General features: G+C 46.9%; 2 long non-coding RNA genes across 2 annotated transcripts; one reads left to right on the top strand and one right to left on the bottom strand.

Annotated features, from left to right (window-relative positions):
* Positions 1 to 8,300: 8,300 nt before the first annotated feature.
* On the bottom strand, positions 8,301 to 12,154 carry LOC310694435. The gene is made up of 2 exons (XR_014519700.1): positions 12,006 to 12,154; positions 8,301 to 8,956 (listed from the first exon to the last, which is right to left on the bottom strand). It is a non-coding gene; the product is annotated as an uncharacterized lncRNA (long non-coding RNA).
* A 1,509-nt stretch (positions 12,155 to 13,663) lies between these two features.
* On the top strand, positions 13,664 to 16,709 carry LOC310694439. Its single transcript, XR_014519704.1, has 2 exons — positions 13,664 to 13,734; positions 16,050 to 16,709. It is a non-coding gene; the product is annotated as an uncharacterized lncRNA (long non-coding RNA).
* Positions 16,710 to 16,782: the final 73 nt, after the last annotated feature.

Here is a 16,782-nt window from a genome sequence, read left to right as displayed (position 1 = left end):
TTTTATTTTAGTTTTTTATTTTTATTCCATTGGATTGGATATGTTAATTGGATGTTCTTATTGGAAAATTAATAAAAGTTTTTTAAAAGAAGAGGAAGGAAGGAAGAAAAGCATCTTTATTCAGGCTATTAGCGCAAGCTTAGAAGTCAATACATGAGCAAGGGAGCAGGTTCATAACTGAACAGAAGCGATGGAAATGTCCTGACAGTTGACACGCACACCGGCAGGCTTTTAAGGATGATACTCGCAAAACAATTTTTCTGCTGTCTGTGCATCTGGGCAGCTTTGTCTGATTCCAGCTGCAAAGGGGGCACCTGTTTCTCCGTGACAAGCCTGCGTCCTGCCTGCCACCCCTTTCTGACCCGTCATTCTGGTCAAACGCCTTCTCCCCAATTAACAGACCCTCCTACAGTCCTGCAGACTGAGCTGCCTTCCCAGGATCTCTGTAAAAATTCATCTCACAGTTGCATAGGGAATGCCTCTCATCCTTCCCTTTGCCCTGGCCCAGCCGGCTAAAAACGGCCCCAGCCGGGAATCCTCAGTGGAAGATGTGCAGCTCTTGAGGGTTGCTTGGCGCAAATGGAGGGAAGATACACAGTCAGCAGAGCTAGAAGGAAAATTTGTAAGGAAAGAGTCATGTGGGACAGAGCAAAGATGAGGTGTGGGCGGCTACGGATGTCAGAAAAGATGGCATCCCTGTCATCGCGGAGACCTGGCTGGCCTCTGAGATTACCAACCATCTCTAGGTTTGTTATTTCAGTTTCCAGCTGGGGGCTTTCCTTTAGGGTGCGGAACGTGGGCTAGTCTAGGATCCATATTCTGAGTGACATTACAGTGAGTAGGGTCGATTTTCTGACTAACATTATGGCTTCTTTAGCTGATATTGCAAAACGAAAAAGAGGGAAAATTGGTCCCATGTCTGGCATCATCGGCGCCTTCAGGGTGAATCCCATGCTGACAGTGGACATCTTGGAGGAGTCTTGGAGAACCTGAAATGAGAACATTTTCAAGGATTCTTTCAGAAAGATGTGGATTCCCAAAGAAATCAGTGTTTAATGTTGTAGCCTGCCCTGGGACGCAAGGGAAAGGGATGGGTGACAGGTTAAACAACAATTTTTAAAAGAACCTAAGAAGAGCTGGCTGGATCAGGCACAGGAAATCTCTTGTGATTTCCGGAACTTTTGTTCAGAAACATGCTGCCTCCAATCGTGAAGGGGAAAGCATAACCATGGGGGCTGGTAGCCAGCAATACCCCTTCCCACATTCAGCATTACATTCAGAAGACAGGGAGCTCCTTTTAATGTGTCCGACCTTCTAGCAGAGGGTCGTCCCTAGAGCAGGAATGGGGAATGGTTTGAATCTAAGCAAAGGAGGATGCTGAAATGACAGTAATTCTTCCAAACACATAACATTGGAGTCAAGTTGCATCTGAATTGCTAGGAACATCAAGCGAATCTAGGTGGGGTAAAGGTAGTCAAATTAGTGACCCCATGCCAACATATTTTCTTCAAAGCACAGAGAGAACCCATGTAAAATACCATACACAACAGTTTAATTACCACCTGCTACACTGCTTCACAGCTGTAAAACTTGTTGTTGTTGTTTAGTCGTTTAGTCGTGTCCGACTCTTCGTGACCCCATGGACCAGAGCACGCCAGGTACTTCTGTCCTCCACTGCCTCCCGCAGTTTGATCAAGCTCATGCTAGTAGCTTCAAGAACACCATCCAACCATCTCATTCTCTGTCGTCCCCTTCTCCTTGTGCCCTCCATCTTTCCCAACATCAGGGTCTTTTCCAGGGAGTCTTCTCTTCTCATGAGGTGGCCAAAGTATTGGAGCCTCAGCTTCACGATCTGTCCTTCCAGTGAGCACTCAGGGCTGATTTCCTTCAGAATGGAGAGGTTTGATCTTCTTGCAGTCCATGGGACTCTCAAGAGTCTCCTCCAGCACCATAATTCAAAAGCATCAATTCTTTGGCGATCAGCCTTCTTTATAGTCCAGCTCTCACTTCCATACATCACTACTGGGAAAACCATGGCTTTTACTATACGGACCTTTGTTGGCAAGGTGATGTCTCTGCTTTTTAAGATGTTGTCTAGGTTTGCCATCGCCTTTCTCCCAAGGAGCAGGCGTCTTTTAATTTCGTGACTGCTGTCACCATCTGCACTGATCATGGAGCCCAAGAAAGTAAAATCTCTCACTGCCTCCATTTCTTCCCCATCTATTTGCCAGGAGGTGATGGGCCCAGTGGCCATGATCTTCGTTTTTTTGATGTTGAGCTTCAGACCATATTTTGCGCTCTCCTCTTTCACCCTCATTAAAAGGTTCTTTAATTCCTCTTCACTTTCTGCCATCAAGGTTGTGTCATCTGCATATCTGAGGTTGTTGATATTTCTTCCGGCAATCTTAATTCCGGCTTGGGATTCATCCAGCCCAGCCTTTCGCATGATGAATTCTGCATATAAGTTAAATAAGCAGGGAGACAATATACAGCCTTGCCGTACTCCTTTCCCAATTTGGAACCAATCAGTTGTTCCATATCCAGTTCTAACTGTAGCTTCTTGTCCCACATAGAGATTTCTCAGGAGACAGATGAGGTGATCAGGCACTCCCATTTCTTTAAGAACTTGCCATAGTTTGCTGTGGTCAACACAGTCAAAGGCTTTTGCATAGTCAATGAAGCAGAAGTAGATGTCTTTCTGGAACTCTCTAGCTTTCTCCATAATCCAGCGCATGTTTGCAATTTGGTCTCTGGTTCCTCTGCCTCTTCTAAATCCAGCTTGCACTTCTGGGAGTTCTCGGTCCACATACTGCTTGAGCCTTCCTTGTAGAATTTTAAGCATAACCTTGCTAGCATGTGAAATGAGTGAAATTGTGCGGTAGTTGGAGCATTCTTTGGCACTGCCTTTCTTTGGGATTGGAATGTAGACTGATCTTCTCCAATCCTCTGGCCACTGCTGAGTTTTCCAAACTTGCTGGCATATTGAGTGTAGCACCTTAACAGCATCATCTTTTAAAATTTTAAACAGTTCAGCTGGAATACCATCACTTCCACTGGCCTTGTTATTTGCAGTGCTTTCTAAGGCCCATTTGACTTCACTCTCCAGGATGTCTGGCTCAAGGTCAGCAACCACACTACCTGGGGTGTACGAGACATCCATATCTTTCTGGTATAATTCCTCTGTGTATTCTTGCCACCTCTTCTTGATGTCTTCTGCTTCAGTTAGATCTTTACCACTTTTGTCCTTTATTATGGTAATCTTTGTACGAAATGTTCCTTTCATATTTCCGATTTTCTTGAACAGATCTCTGGTTCTTCCCATTCTGTTGCTTTCCTCTATTTCTTTGCATTGCTCGTTTAAGAAGGCCTTCTTGTCTCTCCTTGCTGTTCTTTGGAAATCTGCATTCAGTTTCCTGTATCTTTCACTATCTCCCTCGCATTTTGCTTGCCTTCTCTCCCCCGCTATTTGTAAGGCCTCGTTGGACAGCCACTTTGCTTTCTTGCATTTCTTTTTCATTGGGATGGTTTTAGTTGCTGCCTCCTGTATAATGTTGCGAGCCTCCATCCATAGTTCTTCAGGCACTCTGTCCAGCAAATCTAAATCCTTAAACCTGTTCCTCACTTCCACTGTGTATTCATAAGGGATTTGGTTTAGATTGTATCTTACCTGTCAAGTGGTTTTTCCTACTTTCTTCAGTTTAAGCTTGAATTTTGCTATAAGAAGCTGATGATCTGAGCCACAGTCAGCTCCAGGTCTTGTTTTTGCTGACTGTATAGAGCTTCTCCATCTTTGGCTGCAGAGAATATAATCAATCTGATTTCGATGTTGCCCATCAGGGGATGTCCATGTGTAGAGTCGTCTCTTGTGTTGTTGGAAAAGCGTGTTTGTGATGACCAGCTTGTTCTCTTGACAGAACTCTATTAGCCTTTGCCCTGCTTCGTTTTGATCTCCAAGGCCAAACTTGCCAGTTGTTCCTTTTATCTCTTGATTCCCTACTTTAGCATTCCAATCCCCTATAATGAGCAGAACATCCTTCTTTGGTGTCACTTCGATAAGGTCTTGTAAGTCTTCATAGAACTGGTCAATTTCAGTTTCTTCAGCACTAGTAGTTGGTGCATAAACTTGGATTACTGTGATGTTAAAAGGTCTGCCTTGGATTCGTATCGAGATCATTCTATCATTTTTGAGACTGCATCCCAGTACAGCTTTCGCCACTCTTTTGTTGACTATGAGGGCCACTCCATTTCTCTTACGGGTTTCTTGCCCACAGTAGTAGATATGATAGTCATCCGAACTGAATTCGCCCATTCCCGTCCATTTTAGCTCACTAACCACTGAGCCTAGGGCTTGCTGATCAGGAGGTCAGCAGTTTGAATCCCCATGACAGGGTGAGCTCCCGTTGCTCGGTCCCTGCTCCTGCCAACCTAGCAGTTTGAAAGCACCCCAAAAAGTGCAAGTAGATAAATAGGTACTGCTCCGGCTTAGTCATGCTGGCCACATGACCCGGAAAAACTGTCTGCGGACAAACGCCAGCTCCCTCGGCCTGTAAAGCTAGATGAGCGCTGCAACCCCAGTCGTTCGTGACTGGACTTAACTGTCAGGAGTCCTTTACCTTTTATGAATTTGTGATGCAGGTCCCCAACCAATTAATTACTTTGCAAAGCTAAGCTGGGTCCCGTATGGTTTCAGATTGGATGGGGGACTATGTGTTGAGATTCCCTGGGGGGCTGGAGTAGATGGCTTTTGGGGTCCCTTCCATGATTCTATGTGCTAATGTAGAGGTCAGCAAACTTTTTCAGCAGTTCACTGTCCCTCAGACCTTGTGGGGGGCCGGACTATATTTTGAAGGGGAAAAAAGAACAAATTCCTATGCCCCACAAACAACCCAGAGGTGCATTTCAAATAAAAGCACACATTCTACTCATGTAAAAACACCAGGCCGGCCCCACAAATAACCCAGAGATGCATATAAAATAAAAGGACGCATTCCACTCATGTAAAAGCAGGCTGATTCTTGGACCATCCACTGTCAGGGAACTGCAGGCAGCGAGGGAGGAAAGAAGAAGAAGAAGAGAAGAAGAAGAGTTTGGATTTGATATCCCGCCTTTCACTCCCCTTCAGGAGTCTCAAAGCGGCTAACATTCTCCTTTCCCTTCCTCCCCCACAACAAACACTCTGTGAGGTGAGTGGGGCTGAGAGACTTCACAGAAGTGTGACTGGCCCAAGGTCACCCAGCAGCTGCATGTGGAGGAGTGGAGACATGAACCCGGTTTCCCAGATTACGTGACTACCGCTCTTAACCACTACACCACACTGGCTCTAAGAATTAGAGGATACAGGGAACGATCTCCACTGCTCAGTACTGAGTCCTCCTCAGAAGACAGAGAAGAGGATAGTGAGTCTGGGGAGGAAGGGGTGCCTCAGAGAAAGGGGGATCCACATCACAGGGGAAAACGGAAGGGGCTGAGCCGTTGGCTCTGTTGGTCTCGAGGGAGAGGGAAAAGAGAAAGTAGTTAGAGCAGCGCGTCATGAGAGACGGGTCGCTTTGTTTATTCTGCATGTAATCTTGTCAGAAGAAAATAAAGAAAGGAATTTATGGCTGGCTGCCGGGAGTGCTTTTCTGCTAAGTGCAGCAACGCATGCAGCTGGCAAGCTGACATCCACAGACCGGATTTAGAAGGGGATTGGGCCAGATCTGGCCCCCAGGCCTTAGTTTGCCTACCCGTGCACTAATGTCTAGGAACTTAATGCGCTTGCAGCTTTCTTGCTGCACCACTAGGAGGACTAAATGTAACATGTTCCAATAAATTACCTTTCATGTCAGCCACCCCTTTGCTCAGGAAGCCGTTTAGCTTTGTTTTCCCGCAACTTCATCTTGGATATTCTTCATGTTCCTCTTAATGGGACTTGGGGTGTTTCCTGAATCATTCATGCTCCTTTAGCGTAATGTTTGGAGCATATGTTATCCTGGCCACAGAGGTACACACATCATACCTTTCGAGCACATTCACAGCACAGTTTTAAAAACAATGGGCTCTGTCAGACAGCTGGGAATCGTAGCTCTGTGAGGGGTAAACTGCATTTCCCAAAATCCTTCGATGGGAAAATATACTGTGAAGGTTTGAGGCCTTGTACTGTTAAAATACCCTGCAAGCATGCGTAGCAGAAGTCCTTCTTGAGCAGTCTTGGGAGGTGAGAAAGAAGAGAAAACTTATTTAACTGGGAGGAGCCTGGATCAAGTCAATTCATCCACACTGGTCCAGGTGGGAGAGGGTGCAGGACTATCTGGCCAACGTGGGGATTTAGGGAAAGCCACTTCCGAGCTGGAGAGGAGGTGGGGTTGCGGGCTTCATGCCCTCCCCCCACATGTGCAGGGGCTGGCTTGCAGTCCCCGCGAGAGCAGGGAATCCTCAGGCGCGTCATGTCCCTTGCCAGCCAATCGGCTGGCCCGGGAGGCGTGGCCCGCGCTATTTAGGGCCGGCGCGCCTGAGGATTTCCCTCTTTCTCCGCTCCAGCGCCCCAGCTGCTCCGGTTTCCCACCCTCCCGCCCTTTAAGGTTTTTTGTTCCTTGACCTTGCTATGGACCTCGCTTGGTCGTCATTAAGGGGCCTGGCAGGATTTTTTTCAACTTGGCAAATTGGCACCAGCCATTTGGTTTTTCGCCTACCTCGTAGCAAATCGTAACAACTTCCTCGGCATTGGCGGTTAGGCATTGGTAAGGGTATTGTTATGCAGATGAGTGGGGGGGGGAGGAAGCGCCATCACCTTCCCCCATATCGAAGGGTAGTCCAGTAAAGGATTCCAGGGGGTGTTGCCCTGTCCGAAGCCTATGGAGGTTTGGGCCTAAGGCACGCCCCCGAGCGGTGACCCCGGGGGAGCTCCTAGTTGATGTACATCAGCAGGACTCCCCCTACTGGTAGTTAACCCTTGCCGGTCTTCTAGCAATCAGGCTGAAGCCAGTTAGTCGATGTGGGTTAATTCCACATAAGTTGGTAATGCTGACTCATGCCCCACCTGGCTAAATCTGGTGACTTTCTTATCCGTGTTACTGGGCAGATATGGCAGCTAAATTTGAGTACAAAAGGACTCAGGTCACAGCATACAGTGTTGGGTTGTGGTAGGAGTTTGCAGGTGAAGGACATTTTCTGCCTCAAAAGACTCTGGTCCCTATAGCTGGCTAAGGGTGCTGGGAATCATAGCTCTGTGAGGGGTAAGCTACATTTCCCAGAATTCTTGGGGAGGACAATGTTCCGTGATTCCTGGAACTGTCAGTGTTCAAGGCCTTTTTATGCTGTTACAATGACCCTGCAAATATTTGGAGCAGAGATTATTGGTGAGCAGGCCTTTGAGAGAGGGAAGGAGAGGAAGCTTCTGAAGCCTGAAGGAGTCAAGAGAACACCTGAATTCCATTAAAAGGAACACAGAGAACATCATCCAAGGTGAAGCTGAGCCCAAATGAAGCAAAGCACGTTCCCGAGACAAGGTGTAACCTGGCCTGCAAGATACCTTTTGGAACATAGTAGGGGAAGGTTGAATATTGTCCTGGTCTTCTGGTCACAGTTTAGGAATGCTTGTCCCTTCAACCTGTTAATTTTAGAAATCCCAGTTTCTCACTGTTTCCAAATGTGAATTCAGCTCTCTTCGTGTCTGCAGAAGTTTGTTATTTATTTATTTATTTATTTATTTATTTATTTAGCCTTGTGAAAATTCATAAGCATCAATGCAAAATTCTCCCAATCCCCCACATTTTGACATGGAATTTTGCAATCAAAGTCCACTGATATAATCCAGATTTGTATGTTAAGATAATTCACTAATCTCTTCATTTTATGCACTCTTTCATCTTGACATATGGGTTTTTCTTTCTTTCAAAATATTGCTTGCTTGGGGAACAGCATCACACCTTCATACAAGGGTGTATTTTGAAGGGTGCCGTGTTTTGGCTATTATGTCAAATTGCAAATTATGAATTGGATAGATTCACCTTTAAATGCAAACTAAACTCAACGCCCCTAACCCCATTCCTGAGTCCTCTTTCTGCTGACTTCATCACGACTGGACACCTTGGAACTGCAGAAAGAGCTTCCAAGGAGTAGCTGGGAATCCCTCCTTCCAACTGAGCGGTGCCTGTCTTGGCAGGGACTATCTTGCAGGAGAAGCTAATAGGGGTCAGCGCAGATGGGTGTCGGACAGGATCAGACACATATCAAGGAGACATATTTGTGATTGCCAGTTGCACTTCATGAAAGGTGAGCTGAGAACCAGTAAAGCAGGAGAAAAAACACGCAAGAGGCCTCTGTGATGCTGCAGTGAAGCTTTAATGGCTAGCAAGGAAGGAGGGAACATTCTCTGGGATCAACAGGTCAAGCAGGAGAAGACATTCAACATTAAGAGGTTAAAGGAAAGCAAAACACTCATAAAAGTGTTCACAGGAGGCCAAAATGGCCCCAGGCAAGAGCCTCTCGGTGGAAGATGTGCAGATCTTCTGCCAATTCTGACTCAGTGAACTGAGGCTTGCTTGGCATAAATGGAGGATACACTCAGCAGAAGAGGAAGGAAGATTTGCAAGGGGAAAGAATGTGTTACAGAGCAAAGATGACATGTTGGCAGCCATGGATAGTTTGCGTAGTGGGCGCTCAGCATTTCGGACTTCCTGGCCCTCAAGAGCACAAACTACATTACATTAGGATCAGAAAAGCAGACGATTCTCAACTGGGCGCATCTGGTGAGTGACATGACTGCCCTGCATTCTGTTCAAAAGGTGAGACCATCCAAAGTATCAAAGGAAGCAGCAGAAGTGAATCCTCAACGAGTGAATCGTAGTTGCCCCTCGATAACGATAGCGAATTCGTATATTATAGCCCAAAGATCCTCGTCTCGGGGGGGTTTCACTGGCATCCCTGAATAGGGAGTTAGATTGTTGACACTGGACATCTTGCAAGGGTCTTGGATACTCTGAAATGATACGTTTTCAAGGATACTTTCAGAAACACGTGAAAACAGGGGAAATCAGACATTATCTCTCATAACCAGAGAGATATTTGTCAGACAGGGAGGAGGCAGTTCCCCTCACTTTTCAGCTTTTATATTGAGATTCCTTTATGATGACTTAAAGAATGCATATCCAGGAAGGAGACAGTTCAGATAACGAGAGATATAAAAGATTAATTTAATGTTGATTTTTAATCGTTGCAGCCAGGCCTGGGACAGTAAGTTGAATGATGGTAAAACATTAAAATAGTGATCTTCAAATGGAAAAGTCTCAATGATTCCCACCCCCATTTGACAGGTTGTGTCTCTCTGACCCTTCTCCCTCTCCCTCTGAAATTTGAGAGACTTCTCTCACGCTCTGGCCCTGCAGGATCCTTCCTCTTCTGGGCTCAGACTGTTGGTCCCCCTAGCTGAGTGTTGTTTCTACAGCAGGGATGGGGACGGGTAGCCTTCCAGAGCTTGTGGAACTACAACTCCCAGCAGCCCTAGCAGCCAACATTGGCCAAGGCCAGAGGGGGTGGGAGTTGTTTTACATCTGGAGGCCCACAGGTTCCCCAGTCCTGCCTTAGCTGTGAGTGGGATTGACGTCCCAGGAGTCCAGCTGAGCCTCTTTCCCTGTCTGACCTGCCTCACCCAAGAAAAGGCAACTGTCAGCCCTGCCTAAAGAGCTCCTGATTCCTCCTGTTGAGATGCAACGTGGGCACATCCTGTGACAACGGCACAGCGCCTTTCTCAGAAGAAGAGGAGGATGGGGCACTGGCCTGAGATTCCCAGAGGAGGGAAAATGGGTCCAGGGATCTTCCCATTACACAGAGCTGCTCTTTCAAACAAATGACAACCAGACCCAGAACAGGACATCTTCCTCTTGCCAGTTCTGGTCTCTTAGGAGGAAGAGATCCCTCTTTTCACCCTCATCCAACTCCATCCCAGAGAGGGCCCAGCGCCACATTTCAGAAGTCCTATTAGAAGTGGGACTTCTGTTTGAGCCCAAAACAATGCCAGTGGCACAGGGAATTGCAAGTAAAGACCTGAAGGTCTCTTCCCAAATCTGATTTCCATGTGAAGCTAAGAAGGAAGGCATGTTGGGGAAAACCCCCAGTAAATAACTTCCCCATAGTCAATCCGTTGCAAACTTCTTTGCTCTAGTAATCAATTTACTTAAAAGGAGCTTACCAAAAGCTGAAGAAGCTGAGCAGCCGAAGAGAGGAGATCTTCAAAAGTGCTGGTGGAAAAGCCCTACGCGCTGAGCCCTTTTATGCAGGTTCTCTCTGCACCTGCAGCAAATATCTTGCTTCAGCACCACTAATTTAGGTAATTAATTCTACCAGCTAAGATATTTGTTCCAAGTGCAGAGAGAAACTGTCTGCCTCTGAGCTGTCACCTCCCGCAAACCAACTGGTGGAAAGCTGGTGGAAAAGCCATACATTGTGGGCCCTTTTAGACGGTTTCTCATGAGAGTTCAAGCAAACAATTTGGCATGGTGCGACTAATTTGGCTAAGTATGCCGCACCTCAATTTCCTCTAGATTTCCCTGGATGTTCCAAGCCACCTTCCCACATTCAGCATTACATTCAGAAGTCAGGGAGCTCCTTTCAATGCATCTGACCATGGGTTCATCTAGCAGAGGGTTGTCCCTCGAGCAGGAATGGGGAACGCTTTGACTCTGAACTACAAATCTCAGCAGCTGCAGGAAGCAGAGGAGACGAGGGCTGTAGTTTGGCCATGTCTGGAGGGCCAGAGGTTCCCCACCTCTCTTCACCAGAAAGAAGGATTCCCTTTCCAGGGTTTCAGGGGAGCACCTGGCTCTGCCAGACCTGCCTCATGCAAGAAAGGGTCAGTGGGGCTGGAACAAGGCAGCCCTGCATAGAGTGAGCCTCAAAAACCCAGTTCAGATGCTCCATGGGCAGCAGGTGTGACCATGGCCAGAGCAGCTTTCTCCAGAAAGACAGGGAACAGGGACACTAGGCAAGGTTTTGCAAAAACACTCAGGACCATGGCTGCTATCTTCTTTTCCTAGCTGGCTCCAACCATGAAAGTACCCAGTTTCACATTTCTAAAAGCCCCAATACAACTCTAGGTTAAAATTTTCTGTTGAGCCCAAAACAATCCCAGTAACACAACTCCTAGGATGTAGAGATTTGAGTTCTTCTTCCCAAAACTGCTTCTTGTCTTGACAGCTAATTGAGTCAAACCAAATTTCAAAAAGATCTCTGTTCCATAATCAAACAGTTCCTTCCTTCTCTCCTCTAAGAAGCGATTCAGTGAAAGACAACTTACCAAGTGATGGAGAAGCCGAGTGGCGGAAGAGAGGAGATGTTTCAAGGCACTGGTGGAAAAGCCTTTTATATGGTTTCTCTCTGGACTTTTCGGCCAACATGGCGTCACTAATTTGGCTAAGTATACCCCACCCCAGTCAAGTCTAGACTTTACCAGAATGCTCCTGGCCACCCTCCCAGACCCTGTAACCCAATTGTAAGATGCTATCTTTCATGTCAGGCGACGTCTTGCCTCAGGAAACTGCTTTGCTTTCTTTTGGCTCAGCTTCATCTTGGAAGTTCTTCGTGTTCCTCTTTATGGGATTTGGGTTTTTTTCTTAAGCCTTCATGCTTTTGAAGCATCACATGTGGAGTATCACGGCTACAGACAAACTTCATTGTTGAAACACATTTAAAACACTTTTCCCTCTTCACAGAATTCAGTTTAGGGAAGGCTTTAATATTTGATGAATTATTGTATTTTAATCTTTTGTTGGAAGCCGCTCAGAGTGGCTGGGGAAACCCAGTCTGATGGGTGGGGTATAAATAAATTATTATTATTATTATTATTATTATTATTATTATTATTATTATTAGGCACTGAAGATCTTTAAGGGCGCTGGGAATTGTAGCACTGTGAGGGGGGGGGACAGGCATTGGACAGGATCCACACACCCCGGATCCCTTAAAGAGGATGTCCTTAATGAGGAGGGGCAGGCAGAGGCTACAACCTCCCCGCCATCCAAACAAAGGCTTACCTGCATTTCCCAGCAGCGGGTACCCAGAGGCAGAATGCGGAGGAGGGAGAAGGCAGACTCCATGGCCAGTAGCCACTGATAGCCTTATTATCCTCCACGAAACTGCCTCATCGCCTTTCAAAGCCATCCAAGTTGGCGGCCATCGCTGTCTCCTGTGGGGGGGAGTTCCGCAGTTTAATTATGTATTGTGAAAATTGTTTTCTCTTTTCTCTGGAGGCGTCTGCCTTTTGGGGGATTCCAGTAACACAGGGTGGTGGCTGTCTTGATTAAGAACTGGGGTGGCATTCCAGTGGGATGAGAAAATGCCATTTTGCCCCACGCCGATTTCCATAATGGTAAACAGCAACTCCTGGGTATGAGGAGCAGAGTGCTGCCCTTCCTCTTCACCCTGTTCTCATCTCAGCGCAGTCCTTTGCCACACACCAACCCTTGTGCGAGAGGGAGAAGCAGGCGGCCATTTCCTCAGGCTTAGAGCCACTATTCCTCTCCATTTACAGATAGGTAGCCGTGTTGGTCTGCCATAGTCAAAATAAAAAAACTCCTTACAGTAGCACCTTAAAGACCAACTAAGTTAGTTCTTGGTATGAGCTTTCGTGTGCATGCACACTTCTTCAGATACACATGCACGGAGGAAAATGGCCGCCTGCTCCTCATACCCAGGAGTTGCTGTTTACCATTCTGGAAATCGGAATGGGGTGAAAAGGCATTTTCTCATCCCACTGGAATGACGCCCCAGTTCTTAATCAAGACAGCCACCACCCTGTGTTACTGGAATCCCCCAGAAGGCAGACGCCTCCAGAGAAAAGACAAAACAATTTTCACAATACATAATTAAACTGCGGAACTCCCTCCCACAAGAGGCAGCGACGGCCGCCAATTTGGATGGCTCTGAAAGGCGATGAGGCAGTTTCGTGGAGGATAATAAGGCTATCAGTGGCTACTGGCCATGGAGTCTGCCTTCTCCCTCCTCCGCATTCTGCCTCTGGGTACCCGCTGCTGGGAAATGCAGGTAAGCCTTTGTTTGGATGGCGGGGAGGTTGTAGCCTCTGCCTGCCCCTCCTCATTAAGGACATCCTCTTTAAGGGATCCGGGGTGTGTGGATCCTGTCCAATGCCTGTCCCCCCCCTCACAGTGCTACAATTCCCAGCGCCCTTAAAGATCTTCAGTGCCTAATAATAATAATAATAACAATAATAATAATAATAATTTATTTATACCCCACCCATCAGACTGGGTTTCCCCAGCCACTCTGAGCGGCTTCCAACAAAAGATTAAAATACAATAATTCATCAAATATTAAAGCCTTCCCTAAACTGAATTCTGTGAAGAGGGAAAAGTGTTTTAAATGTGTTTCAACAATGAAGTTTGTCTGTAGCCGTGATGCTCCACATATGATGCTTCAGAAGCATGAAGGCTTAAAGAAAAAACCCAAATCCCATAAAGAGGAACACGAAGAACTTCCAAGCTGAGCCAAAAGAAAGCAAAGCAGTTTCCTGAGCCAAGACGTCGCTTGACATGAAAGATAGCATCTTACAATTGGGTTACAGGGTCTGGGAGGGTGGCCAGGGGCATTCTTGTAAAATCTAGACTTGACTGGGGTGGGGTATACTTAGCCAAATTAGTGACGCCATGTTGGCCGAAAAGTCCAGAGAGAAACCGTATAAAAGGCTTTTCCACCAGTGCCTTGAAACATCTCCTCTCTTCCGCCACTCGGCTTCTCCATCACTTGGTAAGTTGTCTTTCACTGAATCGCTTCTTAGAGGAGAGAAGGAAGGAACTGTTTGATTATGGAACAGAGATCTTTTTGAAATTTGGTTTGACTCAATTAGCTGTCAAGACAAGAAGCAGTTTTGGGAAGAAGAACTCAAATCTCTACATCCTAGGAGTTGTGTTACTGGGATTGTTTTGGGCTCAACAGAAAATTTTAACCTAGAGTTGTATTGGGGCTTTTAGAAATGTGAAACTGGGTACTTTCATGGTTGGAGCCAGCTAGGAAAAGAAGATAGCAGCCATGGTCCTGAGTGTTTTTGCAAAACCTTGCCTAGTGTCCCTGTTCCCTGTCTTTCTGGAGAAAGCTGCTCTGGCCATGGTCACACCTGCTGCCCATGGAGCATCTGAACTGGGTTTTTGAGGCTCACTCTATGCAGGGCTGCCTTGTTCCAGCCCCACTGACCCTTTCTTGCATGAGGCAGGTCTGGCAGAGCCAGGTGCTCCCCTGAAACCCTGGAAAGGGAATCCTTCTTTCTGGTGAAGAGAGGTGGGGAACCTCTGGCCCTCCAGACATGGCCAAACTACAGCCCTCGTCTCCTCTGCTTCCTGCAGCTGCTGAGATTTGTAGTTCAGAGTCAAAGCGTTCCCCATTCCTGCTCGAGGGACAACCCTCTGCTAGATGAACCCATGGTCAGATGCATTGAAAGGAGCTCCCTGACTTCTGAATGTAATGCTGAATGTGGGAAGGTGGCTTGGAACATCCAGGGAAATCTAGAGGAAATTGAGGTGCGGCATACTTAGCCAAATTAGTCGCACCATGCCAAATTGTTTGCTTGAACTCTCATGAGAAACCGTCTAAAAGGGCCCACAATGTATGGCTTTTCCACCAGCTTTCCACCAGTTGGTTTGCGGGAGGTGACAGCTCAGAGGCAGACAGTTTCTCTCTGCACTTGGAACAAATATCTTAGCTGGTAGAATTAATTACCTAAATTAGTGGTGCTGAAGCAAGATATTTGCTGCAGGTGCAGAGAGAACCTGCATAAAAGGGCTCAGCGCGTAGGGCTTTTCCACCAGCACTTTTGAAGATCTCCTCTCTTCGGCTGCTCAGCTTCTTCAGCTTTTGGTAAGCTCCTTTTAAGTAAATTGATTACTAGAGCAAAGAAGTTTGCAACGGATTGACTATGGGGCAGTTATTTACTGGGGGTTTTCCCCAACATGCCTTCCTTCTTAGCTTCACATGGAAATCAGATTTGGGAAGAGACCTTCAGGTCTTTACTTGCAATTCCCTGTGCCACTGGCATTGTTTTGGGCTCAAACAGAAGTCCCACTTCTAATAGGACTTCTGAAATGTGGCGCTGGGCCCTCTCTGGGATGGAGTTGGATGAGGGTGAAAAGAGGGATCTCTTCTTCCTAAGAGACCAGAACTGGCAAGGGGAAGATGTCCTGTTCTGGGTCTGGTTGTCATTTGTTTGAAAGAGCAGCTCTGGGTAATGGGAAGATCCCTGGACCCATTTTCCCTCCTCTGGGAATCTCAGGCCAGTGCCCCATCCTCCTCTTCTTCTGAGAAAGGCGCTGTGCCGTTGTCACAGGATGTGCCCACGTTGCATCTCAACAGGAGGAATCAGGAGCTCTTTAGGCAGGGCTGACAGTTGCCTTTTCTTGGGTGAGGCAGGTCAGACAGGGAAAGAGGCTCAGCTGGACTCCTGGGACGTCAATCCCACTCACAGCTAAGGCAGGACTGGGGAACCTGTGGGCCTCCAGATGTAAAACAACTCCCACCCCCTCTGGCCTTGGCCAATGTTGGCTGCTAGGGCTGCTGGGAGTTGTAGTTCCACAAGCTCTGGAAGGCTACCCGTCCCCATCCCTGCTGTAGAAACAACACTCAACTCGGGGGACCAACAGTCTGAGCCCAGAAGAGGAAGGATCCTGCAGGGCCAGAGCGTGAGAGAAGTCTCTCAAATTTCAGAGGGAGAGGGGGAAGGGTCAGAGAGACACAACCTGTCAAATGGGGGTGGGAATCATTGAGACTTTTCCATTTGAAAATCACTGTTTTAATGTTTTACCATCATTCACCTTGCTGTCCCAGGCCTGGCTGCAACAATTAAAAATCAACATTAAATTAATCTTTTATATCTCTCGTTATCTGAACTGTCTCCTTCCTGGAGATGCATTCTTTAAGTCATCATAAAGGAATCTCAATATAAAAGCTGAAAAGTAAGGGGAACTGCCTCCTCCCGGTCTGACAAATATTTCTCTGGTTATCTGAGAGATAATGTCTGATTTCCCCTGTTTTCACATGTTTCTGAAAGTATCCTTGAAAACGTATCATTTCAGAGTATCCAAGACCCTTGCAAGATGTCCAGTGTCAACAATCTAACTCCCTATTCAGGGATGCCAGTGAAACCCCCCCGAGACGAGGATCTTTGGGGTATAATATACGAATTCGCTACCGTTATCGTGCGGCCACTACGATTCCCTCGTTGAGGATTCACTTCTGCTGCTTCCTTTGATACTTTGGATGGTCTCACGTTTTGAACAGAATGCACGGCAGTCATGTCACTCACCAGATGCGCCCAGTTGAGAATTGTCTGCTTTTCTGATCCTAATGTAATGTAGTTTGTGCTCTTGAGGTCCAGGAAGTCCGAAATGCTGAGCGCCCACTACGCAAACTATCCATGGCTGCCAACATGTCATCTTTGCTCTGTAACACATTCTTTCCCCTTGCAAGTCTTCCTTCCTTCTCTGCTGAGTGTATCTTTCCTCCATTTATGCCATGCAAGCCTCAGTTCACTGAGTCAGAATTGGCGGAAGATCTGCACATCTTCCACCGAGAGGCTCTTGCCTGGGGCCATTTTGGCCTCCTGTGAACACTTTTATGAGTGTTTTGCTTTCCTTTAACCTCTTAATGTTGAATGTCTTCTCCTGCTTGACCTGTTGATCCCAGAGAATGTTCCCTCCTTCCTTGCTAGCCATTAAAGCTTCACTGCAGCATCACAGAGGCCTCTTGCGTGTTTTTCTCCTGCTTTACTGGTTCTCAGCTCACCTTTCATGAAGTGCAACTGGCAAT

The sequence above is a fragment of the Podarcis liolepis genome, assembly GCF_965112155.1.
Source record: "Podarcis liolepis genome assembly, chromosome: 15".
Lineage (NCBI taxonomy): Eukaryota > Metazoa > Chordata > Lepidosauria > Squamata > Lacertidae > Podarcis > Podarcis liolepis.
The sequence above is the reverse complement of the archived record's forward strand: the minus strand, read 5'-3'. Positions and strand labels throughout refer to the sequence as shown.